Source organism: Myxine glutinosa, chromosome 3 (assembly GCF_964187855.1).
Source record: "Myxine glutinosa chromosome 3, kmMyxGlut1.1, whole genome shotgun sequence".
Taxonomy (NCBI): Eukaryota; Metazoa; Chordata; class Myxini; order Myxiniformes; family Myxinidae; genus Myxine; species Myxine glutinosa.
Genome location: NC_136263.1, coordinates 94,378,343 through 94,396,717, shown reverse-complemented (window position 1 = coordinate 94,396,717; position 18,375 = coordinate 94,378,343). Strand labels below are relative to the sequence as shown.

The 18,375-nt window shown below is 45.2% G+C and overlaps 1 protein-coding gene across 1 annotated transcript in view; it reads right to left on the bottom strand.

Annotated features, from left to right (window-relative positions):
* LOC137423369 (beta-1,3-N-acetylglucosaminyltransferase radical fringe) overlaps window positions 1–18,375 on the bottom strand; it is a 131,420-nt gene that overhangs the window by 95,963 nt on the left and 17,082 nt on the right. The gene's annotated exons all lie outside the window — the stretch shown is intronic.

The following is an 18,375-nucleotide window of genomic DNA, read 5'->3' as shown; positions in this document are numbered from 1 at the left end:
ATGTAATCACATTCCAATAGTACGTAATTAATAAACGTATTCATGCTCCAATACTACCGAATTGATACACATATTACCATTCCAACAGTACGTAATTAATAAATTAGGCTGCATGATGACCCCAGAAATCATTCACGTTTATGACCACCATACTGCAACTACATAATATCGTTACATGTTGTCAATAAATATATTTCAATAAATCTGTGAAACTCGTCAAGAGCATAGTGTGCACAAAAGAGAGAAATACGAAAAACAAACAAAAAAAAATCGAGTTATTTTGTGTTAAATATTATCCAATCACAGCGCGTGTCTTATGCACAATCCCCGTTGCAACTCTTCTAGTAACCAATTACGCGTCTTGTTACATTTACGTGACACAGCATGGCAACCTACAAGTCGTCCATATCGTCTATGCCGTCCGAGGCCGATGATTGTGAAGGAAATTCTTAGACATTTTGCAAAATGCAATAGTGGACACGCATGGGAAAGTTCTTTCTTTCTCCAAGAAAAGTTTTAGAAAATTCAAAGAGTGTGCGGTGCTTTGGAAAGAGTTAGATGGGAGGCCAGAAAGTAAGATCGCCGTGAAAGCAGACATCCTCAAATTTGATCGGGTCAGTGCAGGCGTCAAAGAACATCTGGGCCCGGGACAGTGACCGGAATCAAGTGAAAATGGAAGCGGAAACCCTGCAAGGTAGGATTTGTGATTTGAGGCTATCCACATGTATTACAATGTTTTCATCATCTACTGCTAAGCCCAATAAATAAATACGATACCTTGTTTGATTACAATGAATATTTAATGTAGAAAATATTATCCTTTTTCTCATTCTAGAAAACGGCAAGGTCGGGACGGCTATCACACATAGACTGCAATGCAATAAGCAGTAAGAGCTCTATTTCTTGAAATTTGCAACCACCAACTGGCAACTACATGAAATTTGGATGACAGGTGAAGAAAGAATACACTTAAAAGCTGTCATTACAAACAGGTTTGATAATTGTGCCAGAAGTTTCCTTTTGATAAAGGGAGATCAGTTTTGACTTGATGCCAGAAGGCACTTGCATATAATGCTCTAAAATTTCAACGGAAACCAGTTTCAAATTAATGGTTTACATGTACGTACGTACTATTAGTTAACTGTGATGTATCGATTCTAAATGTAAACATAGGGGCAATACCCCTAGTGCTCACCTGATAGAATAAACATTATACTGCACTGACTCAAGGTATTTAAATCAATTTCAATGGTTGCTAGAAGACAGGGCAGCATGTAGAATCATACTAACATAATCATAAGACTTTAAACAACGAAACAAAAAAATACCTATTTTGGGGGGCAACCCCCCGCTCCCCACTCTCCCAACCCCATATACCTCCTAAGACCCCAATTTTTATAATGCTGTGAACAAACTTTGGTACATCACGGGTGGTGAAGGCTGTGGTGAAGTTTCATCGAAATCGTATGTGTAGTTTCAGAGAAGAAAGCAAATCTATTTTTGGTGGTCAAACCTGGACCAACTTTCACCCCCCGTACATCCCCAAAGGGGCAGATTTTTTAAAATACCGTGAACAAACTTTGGTACATCACGGGCGATGAAGGTTGTGGTAAAGTTTCATCGAAATAGTGTGTGTAGTTTCAGAGGAAAAAGCAAATTCCTATTTTTTGGGGGGGGGGGGGGGGGGGGAAACCTGGATCCACTTTGACCCCTTAGACCCCGACTTTTTAATGCCGTGAACAAACTTTAGTCACAACACAACAAATATCATTTGTGCCAAATTTGGTCGCAATCACATCAGCGGTTTCGGAGAAGAAGTTTCAAGTGTTTACGGACTGACTGGATGACGTGCCATCGCATAAGCTCCCCTGAACTTCGTGATTATGTGAGCTAAAATTATGAAATTTAAAATTATCAATACTAATTAATGTGAATGTTTTCGATTCCTGGTGTTGGCTTAGTGGTTAGGGTGCCAGCTTAGGATCCAAGGATCCTGGGTTCGAATCACGGTCGATCACTGAATTAACGCCAGGGGGCGTTATTAACGCCATTGCACCACCATGACTCAACCTGTCATCCTTCCGAGGTCGGCAAATTGAGTACCAGCTTGCTGGGATGAATGATCACGGTGTGTACCTCGATTCAGACTAGGTACACTGTATCCCTGTGCATCGTAAGAGGCGACCAAGGGTTGGTGTCAGGAAGGGCATCCGGCCATAAAAAAAAAACATTGCCTCAAACAGGGAACCATGATTGTCATGGGGCCCGCAAGGCTAACCCCCGCTTTAGCGGGGAAAATGGCCTTAAAACGATCATTCATTCATTCATTCAATTAATGTGAAAGTTTTATCCTTGATGACTTTGTGTGCTTATGCACTCTATTTTTCTGCACCTGTCATCCAAATTTAATGCAGTTGCCAGTTGGTGGTTGCAAATTTCAAGAAATAGAGCTCTTACTGTTTATTGCATTGCAGTCTACATGTATTCATGCTCCAATACTACCGAATTGATAATGAACTGGATGCTTTAGTTTGAACCTCTGCTTAAAACGAGTAAAATGGTACATTTTTTAAATGTCGAATTATTCTCACACAGATTTCACCATCACCGTAATGCATATTGTTAGCTTGGTTAAGCTTTCTTTGTGCAGGGTGACCCAAAAATATGGGCCCCGGGAAAAGTTTAACAACATTAATATTATCCAACCAAACCTAACAAAATCTGTACATCATATTACTTACACATCATCAAGATATCACTAAAAATTTCAGTTGTCTGTTGTAGCAATTTGTGTACATAAACAAAACCATGTCCACGCATTGACCACTAGTAAATATTTAATAACACTGGGAAAATACTCATTCGGTTACAACAGAGATACATACACACAACAGTGACATTAAATATTTACATGGTTCGGAGCCACGTTCAACATAGGTCAAGAAGAACTCCGTCTACCAGCAGGTGAGAGTCCATCACTCACCTCAACATCAGAGTTCTTGAATCACCTTGCCTGGTACGGATCTTAACTCCTGTTTGGAGTGGCCCCACGTTGGGAACCATTTGTTGTAGCAATTTGTGTACATCAACAAAACCATGTCCACGCATTGACCACTTGTAAATATTTAATAACACTGGGAAAATACTCATTCGGTTACAAGAGATACATAGTATAGCCGACTTACACATCACAGGAACCCCGGGTCGAAACGATTATTCTTCCCCGATTCAACTGGCTTTGCTCCATTTATAGCAATCGAGAACAAAAGGAGATTTGGTTGGGTCCTCAAAGTGGGAGGGAGTAGGGAGGAGGAGATCGGGGGACGAGGGATTCTGATAATAAATTAGGGAGGGGTAGATCGGGGGACGGAAAATTACTGATAAGAAAGTAGGGAGTAGGGAGGGGGTAGATCGGAGGATGAAGAATCCTTGATAAGCCATTATCTTTTCAGGTGGTCACTTGAATCAGAAGATGCTTGTCTTTGTACAACAAAACTTTCACAGATCTTATCCCCAAATTAGTATTTACACATAACTGAAAATGAATAGGAGATATGTATATCTTTCCATCACAAAGACAACTTTTGGCTCCAACTAAAGTCTACGTCATACTATTAAATCCCTGAGCTTGATTGAAAAGTAATAAATATTTATACGCATCCTTAATAATATAATTAATCCTTTTTCGACAAGATTCTTATAAATTATAGCGCAATATTGTTAAGATTCATCAAACAACTGAACTATTTCTATCTCATGAACAATACATCGGATTTTGGTAACATTCATGAGGATATTATGAGGAGAGCCCAGGACGGGCATTTGTCATTATGATGCATTTTATTAATCAAGAGGACAAGGGACAAATTTCAATTGAGATGCCAGCGATAACTCGCTTACTCCTGACTTTAGAAGTTTTTATACTTCTACATCTCCAAAGAAATTTGACAATTTTACGATGGAATTACTGACAACGTCGACATTTGATGATGTGCTCCAAATGAACACAATTTCGCTCGATGCAGAGAGCCGATTTAGAATAGGTACACCATATCCCCGCGCATCGTAAGAGGTGACTAAGGGTTGGCGTCAGGAAGGGCATCTGGCCATAAAAACAATGCCTCAAACAGGGAACCATGATTGTCATGGGGCCCGCAAGGCTAACCCCTGCTCTCGCAGGGAAAAATGGCCTTAAAACGATCATTCATTCAGTATAGATGGCATCAGGAGTCATCAAGGTCAGGACTGCTTAAACACCATCCCACAGATTCAAGACCTTCACCACACAACCGTTGCAAATGCCCACGACCCTGCCTTTACCTTCAAGACTGCCGGCAGCGGCCGTGCGGTACAAGATAAATACCGGCACTAATGCGCATTGCACCACCATCTTTAAGCCATGCTTGCAGGAAGCGCAAAGGTGTGCTAACTTCCCCGTAACTTCCTACAAACAACCACGATGCTCGGCTTGCCTGCCATGCCATTTGCGTTCCTGGCGCAGCAAAATACATCAGCCCAATGTTAAGTGGAGAGCTCAGAGCTGTGGCTAAGTTCGAACACCAATAAGGGCAATACGAGCACAGAAAATTCCTGCTGAGGATGGCGTCAGCAAAAGGCCCACCTGGACCAATGGGCGCGACGCAACAGGACCAAACAGGGCATTGCATGAACCTTGCCCCTGGCAGCCACACCTGGAAGAGGCCGGGATTGACCCCCAAACCCTGCCTAGTCCCAGCCCTCTACAGGCAGATAAATGGCAGTCATCAGCAGGCAGTTAGTTCCAGAGACCGTCTGTCGGGGTTCAACAAATAATCTCCAAAAGTCTGGCTGGAGAGGACAAGTGCACGATTCGCAAGTCTGGCTGAAGGGGGAAGTTCCAGATGGGAAGGTGGACAAGTTGACGAGAGTGCTCGTGATTCTGATTTGGCGCCAATGTTGTGTTAGTAAGATTGTAATAAGTGGGATAATGAGAGGGATTAACTCTGCACTGTGTCTCTTTTGCTTTGTCAATATCGCAAAACTCCCCACCCCACTCCCCTATTGATTGTTTTACGCCGCACCACACAAATAACTGTCTTTTGCTCTGCTGTACTACCTCATGAATAAACACTGAGTGTAAAATGTACTACATACCTTTCCTCGCTCTCCTGCAAATAATTCCCCCACCCCACCCAATACAAAGGGCAGATCGGAAATAGAAGTGTATATCATTTCCCTTGGTTTAGCATAGCCCAAACTAGTGGTTGGACGGGACGTTTCAGTTCCCACATATTTGCTCCAGACTTATATCCAGTGTTCACTGGCAGTTTTGCTTGGCTGCATCTGATTAAAATCTAAGATAATATCAGTGCGCATCGAGGGCGCGAAACCCGGTTAGAAAGCCACGTCACCCCCAGATAAACGGTAATTAGACGAAAACAAAAGACGTTAGTTGATTAATTTGGCATTCGCGGTTGGTTAGCAACCCACCGGATCGCGGAGTAATCTGCGTGTAGTGGACACAGGTCCAGTGGTCCGAGAGGAACTGAGGCTCCCCCTCGCAGTAGACCCCAAAACCCGCGGCGGTAACAATGTATAGTATTAATACTTGTCGAAGAAATAGAAAAATATATAAAAGTACACGGAAGGAGCACACAAACAACAACTACCACAGTCATGATGACAGCAACTACGTGTTATAAGAGATCCTTTTTCACGTGTTTTACGTCATTTTAAATCCTCATTGACACTAACAGATAGATATGAAATATATTTTATGAAGTACAACATACTGTCTTGATTAAACTCATCAGCGAAGTTACGGATAGGCATTCCTCGTACTGTATTAATAAAATAGAGGACTGCTGGATTGAGATCTGAGAAGAGGAGAGGTGGCTGTATTGATCTCTGGATAGAAGGAAAGTTTGAGGCTTGGATTGATTTGGTTGTTGGAGTCCTATTGGAGGATGAGATCGAGATATAGTAAAAATGTGGGGGGAAGAGTTTATTAGACATCAACAGTAGAGGGAGGGGGGTTCGTAGGGTAAGTAGGAGTATATTTCATATAGCGAGGAGGGTTTGCGGGGGACGAGGATTTTTATGACCATTTTTGCTTGCATCATGTACGTTTGCTCACTCTATAAATAAGTGATAATCAATTGGTAATACTCAATCATTTTTAAATTGGAGACATAAAGTACATTTGACCGAACCATCCCTCTAGCACAGCATCTTGGATGATTTGAAATCGCACTAAAATTGGTGTGAACATTTGTCTTGATAAATCATTTTGAAAACATAGATGTGGTTTCTCCCCCTCTCACCCACTTAATATATTGGTGGTGGAAAGAGAATTACCAAGGTGTTCATGGATGAGGTGTTTATGGCCATGTTATGGTTTATAGCACATAAAACGAATATGTATGATGAAGAGGAGGTTATTGGCCTTTACTCAGAACGCAATCTTCTTATTCTTATTTGACGGTCACAATTATTATTCCCACGTTATTGTGAGGTTGGCCAGGGGAGGTTTTTAGCCCAAGTCTTTCATGAACCGGCTGGCCAGACCTCACACTCATCTAAGTAGTTTGGGAAGGAATTTGGAATTTGTTCATAGTGTCGGTGATAGCTCGCCTCCTCTTCACAAAGGACTCCATGGGTTCTTTAACGAACACCAACTAATATCAGAAGACCCGTTTAAGGTACATTCGAGGGATGACACACATTGATGAATCACACTGCTTGCCTGTGAAACACCGGGATGACAGTTTATAGCTGGGTTGTGATTCGCACCCAGGCTAGACAGCTTGGAGGAGTTTCTCTGAAAGCGATTAACTTTTTCTTTTTTTTCAGAAACTAGGAAAGGTTGCCAAACCTCCCTGGTGGTAAATCCTGGAAGCGACAACATAACAAATGGAGCACAGTGTTAGTATTAAAAGAATAACATATCTGCATCACTGCCGTTTGCTTTACCGGCCCTCTGTAAAACAAGCCGATGACGCCAGTCAAGGACAAAAGTTTGTTGTTGACAGAATTAAAAGAGAAAATGGGGGGTTCTGATTGATGTAATTTTAAGTACAAAAAATAGATAAAAGGTCTGTGTGATCAAAGGGCCGCAATACAAATGGAAGCAAGGGAGAAGGCCGTCTGGTTTGCCATCGAGCTGACCCTGCCTGCCATCTCGTTCTCAGAATCAAGCGCCGACTGTCTTCTCAATGCTGTATACGTTTGGAAAGCCGAAGCCAAAACGGCGATGAGCGATACCATAGTGGCTTTGTAAGCGGCGCTTGCCGTATGGGGTACAAGCGTGCACAGAATTTCAAAGGCTCGGTTGTGTGATCGCCTTTTGAGGTGGAAGGGCTCAGCAGTTAATGAAAGAAAGCAGCGAAGACGAGTGGGGGAGGCAAAAGCAAAGAGTGTCCAGCTTTGCCTCGGCCCAAAGTCCGATACTCTCGTGAACACCATCTGCTCGCTGGGACGACGTGCATGTAAAGGCTTCTGTGTGGAATTTCTCGCTTAAACAAGCCGTGTCTGCTGCACATCAATGACACTTGTTAGGAGGAAAGTCACACAGGACAAAGCTACTGGAGTCACGGGCACAGAGAAGCGTGCGTACCTTCTACACAGAACAGAGCATTTACCACAGGCCGTACTAACTAAATTGCTCATTTACAGTCAGTGCACAGACATCACAGTTTAGTAAAAAAGATTTCCTTCATATTTCTTAACTGTTCTATCAAAAACTCAGCCTCAATAGTTACCAAATACAAAGTCAAATTTGGTAATATGATAATGTCTTGGCCGAACCACCTCTCGAAACTGACCTCCAAGGTAGGTCCTGACTGACCCCAATGCCTCGATATTCTCCAAATTGCGAGTAACATGAATTGTGACCTGCTCAGAGTTAATGGCATGTGTTAATGAATAAGGCCGTCATCGTTTCAAGTGAATTATACTGGAGTGCGGGTGCCCACACTGGGATGATGCAACTGTTTCTCATCGTGTTCTCCTCAACACGATAAGAGTCCAATGATCTCAGTATTATTGGCATCTCTTGGCGGGACGCTGAGTCCCAAGGTCTGCATCTCATTCACCGCAGGCAGTTTGGTCAACTTCCGGTTTTCAATCCCATCACTTCTGGCCTGCCTCCTCAAGCCCTCATCCCTCCATCCTCTTCCAGCCTGCAAGGGTTGCACACGTTCTCCCAGAATTCCAATCCTGGTTATCATCCACCATTCCTCCATCCCTCTATCCTCTCCTCTCTGGAATCAACTCTTTCTGTCTGTTATATCGTGCCCCTCCCTCCAGTCTTTCAACAGTGCTGCCCATCGTCACCTCACGGTTTCTACAATACCCACACCCACTCTCTTCTACTCGAACTGCTCCCTCCACTCCTGCCCCCAATCCCTACCCAGTCCTTTCTACCACTCATCTACACCTGTGTGACATCTTTGTAGCTCCGTACCCTTTGATCCCGTCAGCCTATAAAACTGCTGCCTTCTGTCGTTTAGCTCCTCCATAAGCCTAGATTTATATCTTCTTCTTTATTAACAGCCACAATTATTCCCACCTTGTTGGTTGGTTGGGGTAAGCTTTAACCTAGTCTTTCACAAACAGGCTCACCAGGCCTGAAATTCGGCTGAGGTTTTTTTTTTTTTTTTTTTTTTTTGTATACTGAATCGAGGCTCGTGAAAGAGCTGACATTTACTTCACAAACAAATCAACCAGACAAACAAAATATATAAAAAGAGGGAGCGGAAGACAAGAGAAGGGGAAGCACACAAACACTTGAGAGCACACAACATTTAAGAGCAGGGAGATGTGTGGGAGGGAGAGGGCTTGGGGGGAGGAGGCGTGGGAAGGGGGGGGGGTGGGGTGGGAGAAGTATAAAACACAAGGACACCAAGGACTTCCAGGACAGAAGTTGGTATTTCAAAAAAGTGGAATTGGGGTGAAATTAGCGGGGATAGAAAAGATCAAGGTTTTGGATGGGGGAAGATAAGAGATGGTGGTGAACAGCTGTTTTAAAGACCTGGAGGGTGGAGTGGGATTGAAGAGAGTGAGGGAGTTTGTTCGAGAGGTGGGAGAAAAAAGGAATGAAGGAGTGAAGGTGAGCAGAGAGTCTTGATTTTGGCAGTTTAACCATAAGAGGGTTGCAGGCAGATCTTGTGCGACCTGTAGGAATATTTGCGGGACAGAGCCCAGAGAGAGCTGGGGGGGCAAGGCCGGAGAGGAGTCGGTAGAAGACGGAAAGACCACCAACCTGCCTGCGGTGAGTGAGTGAGAGGCCCTTGGAGTTAGCTTCATCGCGGGAGATTCCAATGATTCTGAATGCTTTGGTAAGGTTAGGGCAGGAATTTGGAATTTGTTCAGGATGCCAGCGATAGCTCCTCTAATCTTCGCAAAGGCCACCATGGGATCATGAGTGTCCACCAACTAATGCCAGCTTATAATACCCAGATTTAATTGTTTATAAATATATACAGACACAACAACAACATGCATTTTAAGGCCATTTTCCCTGCTAGAGTGGGGGTTAGCCTTGTGGTCCCCATGACGATCTTCTCCATTTTGCCCTATTTTCTGCATCTCTCCTTGTTAACCCCCTTGCCCGCATTTCTTCTTCAACCATCTTTAGCCAAGTCTTTCTCGGTCTTCCCCATCCTCTACTTCCTTCTCCATTCATTTCCATCACTCTTCTCAACCAGTCACTTTCATCCTTCCTCAACACATGACCAAACCATCTCAACCTGTTCCTCTTCACAGCGTCAATCACAGGCTCTATTCCCATCATCTTTCGCAATTCATCATTTGTCTTCCTCTCTCTCAACGATACTCCGCACAAAAAACCGAACCATTCGCATTTCCACCCTTTCCAGCCTTTGTTGCTGCTCTACATTCATGACCCATGTCTCGCTCCCATAAATCATAACACTTCTCACACATGCAGCATACACCTTTCCCTTCAGCTTCAACGACACTCCCCTCATCATCAGCACGCCACTCAGTTCCCGAAACTTCTTCCATGCACATCTCACTCTAGCAACCGTTGCCGAGTCTGATCCACCTTCTCCATTCAGCATGTCTCCGAGGTAGCAAAATGTTTTCACACCTTCCGGCTTCACGCCGTCTCCAAGATCCAACTCAACATTTCGTCCATCTGCAGTCCACCTTACATTTGAATGTAGCTGCCACACTGGTTAATGACCATCTCAGACCGCTACATTTTCGATGAACCCACTCAGCGCACATTGTACATTGAATGGAGTTCACTCCGACACCCTTCCTGCACACAGCACATGGCCACTTCCCAGTTCTTTCCACCTCACCACATGCTTTACCAATTGCCATCACCTTTGTCTTTCCTATATTCACCTTCAGACCTTTAGTCTCCATCCATTCCTTCCACTTGTTCATCTTTTCCTTCAGTCCATCCATACTTTCCGCAATCAACACCAGATCATCTGCATACAACAACTCCCACGGTAAACCCTCCTTTACGTTCTGAGCCAGCACCTCCATCACAGCTACAAATAGTAGTGGACTTAGTACCGACCCCTGATGCACTCCCACCTTCACCTCAAACTCACCACTGTTCCCGTCCTTCGTCCTTACAGCTGTGCGCGCTCTTTTGTACATTGCCATCACTACTCTGATCAACCATTCCTCCACTTCTAACTTCCTCAATGCCCATGTCAATACTTCGCGTGGAACCCCATCGAATGCTTTCTCCAGATCAACAAACCCAAGAAACAACTTCTTCCTCTTCTCCATGTACTTCTCCTGCAACTACCTCACAATAAAGAGCGCGTCTGTCGTTCCTCTTCCTGGCATAAATCCAAACTGCATTTCGTCTATCTTCACCTTCTTCCCTATCCTCCTCTCCAACACCCTTTCCAATACCTTCATTCCATGCTCCAATAACTTTATCGCTCGGTACGAGCCACACTCCAGAGGGTCACCTTTCCCCTTGTATAGAGGGACGAGGGTACTCAGTTCCCAATCCACTGGAATGCGGCCTTCTTTCACCACCAGATTACAGATCTCTGTCATTCTCTTCACACCCCAACTTCCTGCTGCCTTCAACATATCTCCCACAACTCCCGTCGGCCCTCCCGCTTTTCTACTCTTCATTGCTTTTATCGCTTCCTCAACTTCCTTCTCAGTTATCTTCTCTGCCGGTCCTAAAACTGGGTTACTCTCCATGTTGCCATCCCATTCATTCTCTGTATTCAACAGCATTTCCATATATCTTTTCCATCTTCCTTTAATTCCATCTGGGTCCACAACGATTTGTCCCACTTCATCCTTCAAGCAACTCACCCCCATCACATCACACCTCTCTTTCGCTATCTGCTTTGCAATCCTGAATACTGCTCTCTGACCCTCTTCCGAATCCAAGCGTTCTCCGAACATTTTCCTACATGCCTCTTGCGCCTTTGCTACCTCTTTCTTTGCAGCCTTCCTGGCTGCCTTATAACTTTCATGCTCTGCTGTTTCTGCTCCCGTACCCTTCGCCTTCTGCCACTCCTTGAACTTCTTCCTCTTCTCGTCAATCCTCTTTCCAACTTCATCATCCCACCACCATGTTTCCGAGTGCCTCGGTGGTCCTTTTGTCCATCCACATACCTCACCAACGGCTCCCAACAGACTATCTTTTATTGACATCCAACCACGTTCAAGCTCAACCACATCATCCTCTACCCTACTCCGCCTCTCTTTTAATGCCTCCCTTACTGTCACCTCTTTCAACCTCCACACCTTCATTCTCGGTTGGTACTTCACCCGCCGAGCTCTCCTCGCACCTTTCACCCTTATGTCGCAGACAACCATGTGGTGCTGTGAAACAGCCTCCTCCCCCAGGATCACATTTGTGTCCCGGAGGTGCCCCCTATCTCGCCTACGCACCATCAGGTAGTCAACGGTTGTCGTCGACCCACCTGACGTGTATGTAACAAGCTTATTATCCTCTTTCTGGAACTGAGTATTACAAATCAACAAATCAGCTCCATCAGCAAACTCCAAAATCCTTTCACCTTCTCCATTTCTCACACCATATCCGTAACCCCCATGAACTCCCTCAAAACCATCCATACTCCTTCCCACATGTCCATTCAGGTCTCCTCCCACCACAACAACTTCCTCATCTTTCACGTTTTCCATCAGCTTCTCTATCGCATACCAGAACTTGTCCTTCTCTTCATCGCTTCGACCAACCTGCGGAGCATATCCCGAGATGACGTTCACCAAGAGCTTTCCAATCATCATTTTCACCATCATCAACGTATCACTCACTCTAGTCACACTCACCACACTGTCTACAAACTCCTCAGAAAACAGGACACCAACACCATTCATGCCCTCGAGGCACCCTTGCCACACAAACTTGTATTTCTGTCCCTGCCTACCCTTCACCATTCTCCCACCACTTCCCTTCCATCTCGTCTCTTGCACACAACATATGTCCACTCTTCTTCTGACCAATACTTCCACCACTTCTCCTGATCTCCCTGTCATTGTCCCTACATTCCATGTCCCAAACCTCAGAAACCGATCTCCACTACGGGCTGTACCCTGCCCATATGTAGTTGTAATGGTCATGGTTCTCTTTTTGAGGCAATGTTTTTATGGCCGGATGCCCTTCCTGACGTCAACCCTCTTTGTCACCTCTTACGACACGCAGGGATTATATATATATAAATTATATATAAATATATATATATTACAATAAATATATATATATATAAATTATACAAATATATAAATAATATAAAATACAAATAAATAAATTCTTTTTCAAACGCAAAGCTGCAAACAGTCTTTTTTCAATCATAGCATGTCATTAAACATCTGTTACAGTGCATTCAGAAAGTATTGAGACCCCTTCACTTTTTTCACATTTTGTTATGTTGCAGCCTTTTGCTGAAATCGTTTAAATTCATTTTTTCCATCATCAATCTGCACTCAATACCCCATAATGACAAAGAGAAAACAGGATTTTAGAATGTTTTGTAAATTTATTAAAAAGAAAAAACTGAAATATCACATTGACATATGTTTTCATACCCTTTGCTATGACACTTGAAATTTAGCTCAGGTGCCTCCCATTTATCTTGATCATCTTTGAGATGTTTCTACACCTTGATTGGAGTCCACCTATGGTAAATTCAATTGATTGGACATGATTTGGAAAGGCACACACCTGTCTCTATAAGAACTCACAGCTGACAATGCATATCAGAGCAAAAACCAAGCCATGAGGTCGAAGGAACTGCCTGCAGAGCTCAGAGACAGGATTGTGTCGAGGCACAGATCTGGGGAAGCCTACCAAAAAAATTCTGCTGCATTGAAGGTTCCCAAGAGCACAGAGGCCTCCACAATTCTTAAATGGAAGAAGTTTGGAACAACCAGGACTCTTCCTAGAGCTGGCCGCCCGGCCAAACTGAGCAATCGGGGGAGAAGGGCCTTGGTAACAGAAGTGACCAAGAACCCGATGGTCACTCTGGCTGAGCTCCAGAGATCCTGTGCGGAGATGGGAGAAACTTCCAGAAGGACAACCATCACTGCAACACTCCACCGATCTGGGCTTTATGGCAGAGTGGCCAGACGGAAGCCTCTTCTCAATGAAAGACACATGAAATCTTTCCTCTTCTCCAATGGCTTGATCTCTGATCATCAATTTGGTTTCAGACCTGGACACTCTACTCTGGACATGCTGCTTCTGCTTTCTCAACAATGGATGGAGGTCCTCAATGCCAAACAGGAAATTAGAGCAGTCTCCCTTGACATATCACGTGCCTTCGATACGGTCTGGCACCCCGCTCTGCTCACCAAACTCTACTCTTTTGGTATCCATGGAAATCTCCATGCATGGCTGGCAGACTTCCTCTCTAGTCATAGTCAACGTGTGGCCCTGAATGGGTTTCTCTCATCTCCTCTTCCTGTTCAGGCTGGAGTTCCACAAGGCAGTGTTCTGGGCCCTGTGCTTTTTCTGGTCTTCATCAATGATCTCTCTGACTCTCTTGAAAATCCTCTGTATCTCTTTGCTGATGACTCTACTCTCTGTCGCTCCATTCTTCATCCCTCAGATCAGCAGTCTGCAGCCTCCTCACTCTCTGCAGACCTGGACAAAATCACAGACTGGGCAAACAAGTGGAACATGTCTTTCAATCCTGACAAATGTCACACTCTTACGATGTCTCTCCGAAAAGAACGACTGGACAACCCTTCCATCCACTTTCTGAATAATCCTCTCCAAGAAGTTCTGTCACTCAAGCTTTTGGGTCTCACTATCTGCCATGATCTTTCCTGGGAAAACCACACTTCAAATCTGGCCTCCAAAGCCAGTCGCCGACTGGGCATCCTCCGTCGTGCGAAGTCCTTCCTTGGCACACCTGAGCTCCTCACCACATACAAGGCTTTCATCCGCAGCTCAATGGAATACTGCTCTCCCCTCTGGGCTGGTGCTCCTGCCTCACACCTAGCTCGTCTTCACGCTGTTGAAACCAAAGCATTCAGAATCATTGGAATCTCCCGCGATGAAGCTAACTCCAAGGGCCTCTCACTCACTCACCGCAGGCAGGTTGGTGGTCTTTCCGTCTTCTACCGACTCCTCTCTGGCCTTGCCCCCCCCCAGCTTTCTCTGGGCTCTGTCCCGCAAATATTCCTACAGGTCGCACAAGATCTGCCTGCAACCCTCTTATGGTCAAACTGCCAAAATCAAGACTCTCTGCTCACCTTCACTCCTCTTTTCTCCTGCCTCTGGAACAAACTCCCTCACTCTCTTCAATCCCACCCTACCCTCCAGGTCTTTAAAACAGCTGTACACCACCATCTCTTATCTTCCCCCATCCAAAACCTTGATATTTTCTACCCCCGCTAATTTCACCCCAATTCCACTTTTTTGAAATACCAACTTCTGTCCTGGAAGTCCTTGGTGTCCTTGTGTTTGAAACTTCTCCCTCCCCCCCCCCCCCTTCCCACACCTCCTCCCCCCAAGCCCTCTCCCTTCCACACATCTCCCTGCTCTCAAATGTTGTGTTTGTGTGCTTCCCCTTCTCTCCCCATCTTGTTTTCCGCTCCCTCTTTTTATATATTTTGTTTGTCTGGTTGATTTGTTTGTGAAGTAAATGTTAGCTCTTTCACGAGTGTTACGTGGTCCTCCCGGTAACTACCTGGTCTTGGAGACCCCCGGACCGTGGGAGGACCCCGCCAGAAAGATATCGGATTTATACGCTTTCGTAGCGCAATCAATATGAAAGACACAATAATTCAAGTCAATAAGAAACCCCACACCAAGGATCCGGATTACTTAATAATATATTCTCCATCCATCATCAGCAATCAACAATCCAGCAACAATCTTACTAAGATGGCCATCTCATAAATTTCCCCCCTTTCCCCACTCACGACCCCTCAATGGTCACTGTCCCTCACAATGTCTCTGGGCCCCTCCAGACCAAGGTGAAGGTCGACTTCTCCGCACACGGGCGGTTGAACGAACCCCTGGCTGACGTGTTCCAAACGTGCACGTCGCGTACCGGGAACAGCTGCTGCAGCGCACACCTCCTTGCAAAGCAAAGCGGGCAAAGCAAAGCGCGGCTTGCAAAGCGCGCGAGGCCCAAGGTGCGACCCGTACGCGTCCTTGTAGACGTTGAGGCGAACTGTGCCGGACGCTTGGTTCCGTGCACGAACCCACGGCAACTTGACGTGTAATCGGTAATTACCCCGCGCAGGTAACTCCTTTCGCCAGACGGGCTTTCAAACGCAGCGTCCCCCACGCTGCTCAATATCGACCCCGCTCGCGTCGGAGCTGGGCCAGGAAGAAGAAGATCGCCGCTTCCCCAGGACCTCATGTCTTCTTTTTCTTCTTCCGGTTCACTATCCCGTTTCCGGTCTCCTGTTATCCGGAGCCTCTCTAACCATTTAACCACAACAACCTTTAATAGAATAAACATTAATAAGCAATGACATGAATAGTAATTCACCTAAATCCGGGATCCTTAACACTCCCCCCCTTCAAGAAAGAAAGTTTGAACCCCGCGAAAACTTTCTGGGCCGGCCAACTTTGATAAACAAACCCGATACCCCAAATCATCAGTTCCCCCCGGGCACAATTATCGCATGTCAAAAATAAAGCAACAAACTTTCACCAAAACCCCCCAGAGATTCCAAGGTAATTCCCTCTGCCAATCATTCTTTCGGGAGATGCCGTAACTCTGGGAGCCTCCATAGTAATATCGGCTGCTGCCAACACCAAAACTACTGCCAAGTGGTCCTCTTCTGTAGACCTCTCGACGCCTACGAAATGCCTTCCCTACTGTTATGGTCCGACCCTCCAAATCCTTACCATTCCAATTCTTCTCTGCCTCCCTGGCGTCTTTTGTGCTTGCAAACGTGACAAAGCCGAACCCTCTTGACCGTTGCATTTCCCTGTCTTTTACCACCCGCACTTCCACCAGCGGCCCATATCTGTTGAAGACCGAGGTCAGAACTTCTTCCTCTGTGTTGAAGTTCAGTCCCCCTACAAATAACTTGGCACTTTTGTCACCATCCCAAGCTGGGGTGGTGTTATTTCCCCTGCGGTGCTCTTTTCCCACCCTCGGGTTACCATAAATTTGCCCCCCGGCCAAATCATTCCCGATAATCACAGATACTCCCTCTACAGGAAGCGTGGCTTGTAAACCGACGGTGACCGGTCCTGACACCAAATCGGATTCCAAATGGATAACATGAAGTGGGGCACTAACACAGCCACCGATCCCTTGTAACCGAACCCTATCACCAGTTGCGATACTCTTTGACAATGGCAAAATGCCTTCAAGCATTAAGGATTGATGGGCTCCTGTGTCCCTCAATACCCTAACAGGTCTTGGGTTAGTCAAGTCTCCCTCGAGGGAGACCAACCCCTCATAAATAAATGGTTGGTAACTCTTCTGTGGGCAATTTCTTACGCTTGCCATCGCATTCGGAGTTGTAATAGTCGGACTCCGCTCTGGGTTTTCCCTTTTCATGAGGTAACAACTGGACATCAAGTGTCCAGGTTTCTTGTAAAAAGTGCAAGTAGGTCCGGAGGAAAAACTCGTGGTCTGCCTCGGGCCCCCCGAAAAATAAGTTTGTCCTGGGCCCGTCGCCCTCTGATTTCGAACAGTTCGGGTATCAGCATTGTCCCCATAATCATCTCGAGGCCGCCGCCATGTATTGTCGTTCTCCGCACCTGCTGTTCCACAACTCCCCTGCGGAAATCTAGGCGAGGAGTTAGGTTCGTGGACCCCTATCCGGTGTGTTAAGGCATAATCATCTGCCATGGTGGCTGCGTCCCACAACTTCGGTACTTTCTTTTCCTGCAGGTACACTTTGATGTCCTCGTGGACACACTGTTGAAATTCCTCCACCAGGATCAAGTCACGCAATACTTCGAAGTCGTTCCCGACTCCTTTTGACTCACACCACCGATCAAACATGTTTTCTTTCACTTTTCTTTCACTTCCGTTTCCGGTCCTGCTGGCGAGGGTTCGTTTATTCTCAGCTCTCCATGCTATCCATCGAAATCGAAGTTAAGTAATTGTTCCCATTTGTATTTTCATTATAACTATTTATTTTATGGTTTATATATTGTCTCCCGACGAAGATCTTCGGTGCAAATCTTTCATACCTGTATTGAAAATCGTGTTAATTCGGGTCGTGTTTTGAGGCCTTGTAGTTGTACAGTGAACACTGTACAACCTTGAGGCTTTGTTTTTCTCTCAGCGGTCCGTGTTTTTGTGATCCAATAACTTTCGTTCTCTGTTTTCCCAATCTTTTCACCCCATAGCCCTCTTCCTTGTGTAAATCACAACTCAAAAAAATCCAAAAAAAAACATTTCCTTCTCTGTTCTCATTCGTTTATTCATTCTTATTCGTTCGTTCGTTCGTTCTTCGACGACGTGTTTCTCCCCCATTTCCCCAGATAAATTGTCAAATTTCAACTCGTTATTTTATCGTCCATGCGTTATTGTTTTGATTATAGTTACTTTTGGTTTGAATTTCCTGTAACTTGTAATTATTTAATCGTGTTCTGCTCCTCGTGTGCGGCCTTGTAGTTGTACCCCCGTCGGTGTTTGTTATCTTAATCGTGTTTTGCTTGGCTCTTAGTTTTTTTCCCTTCTACCCCGAACATAATACTCTGTCTAACGTTCTAAATTCCCACCTCCCCCCCCCCCCCACCCCCAAAAACCAAACAAACAAACAAAAAACCAAAAACATTTATTTTCCTTTCTCCACGTGTACTGTTGACTCATCCTGTATTTTCTGTCCAGGTGTGCTGTTCGCCCCGCCCCCATTAACTCCTTGCCATCCACCGTTTGCCCTTCACGTGACTCGTGGTGGTCCCTCTCGGCTCTCCCCCCCCGTTGGTAT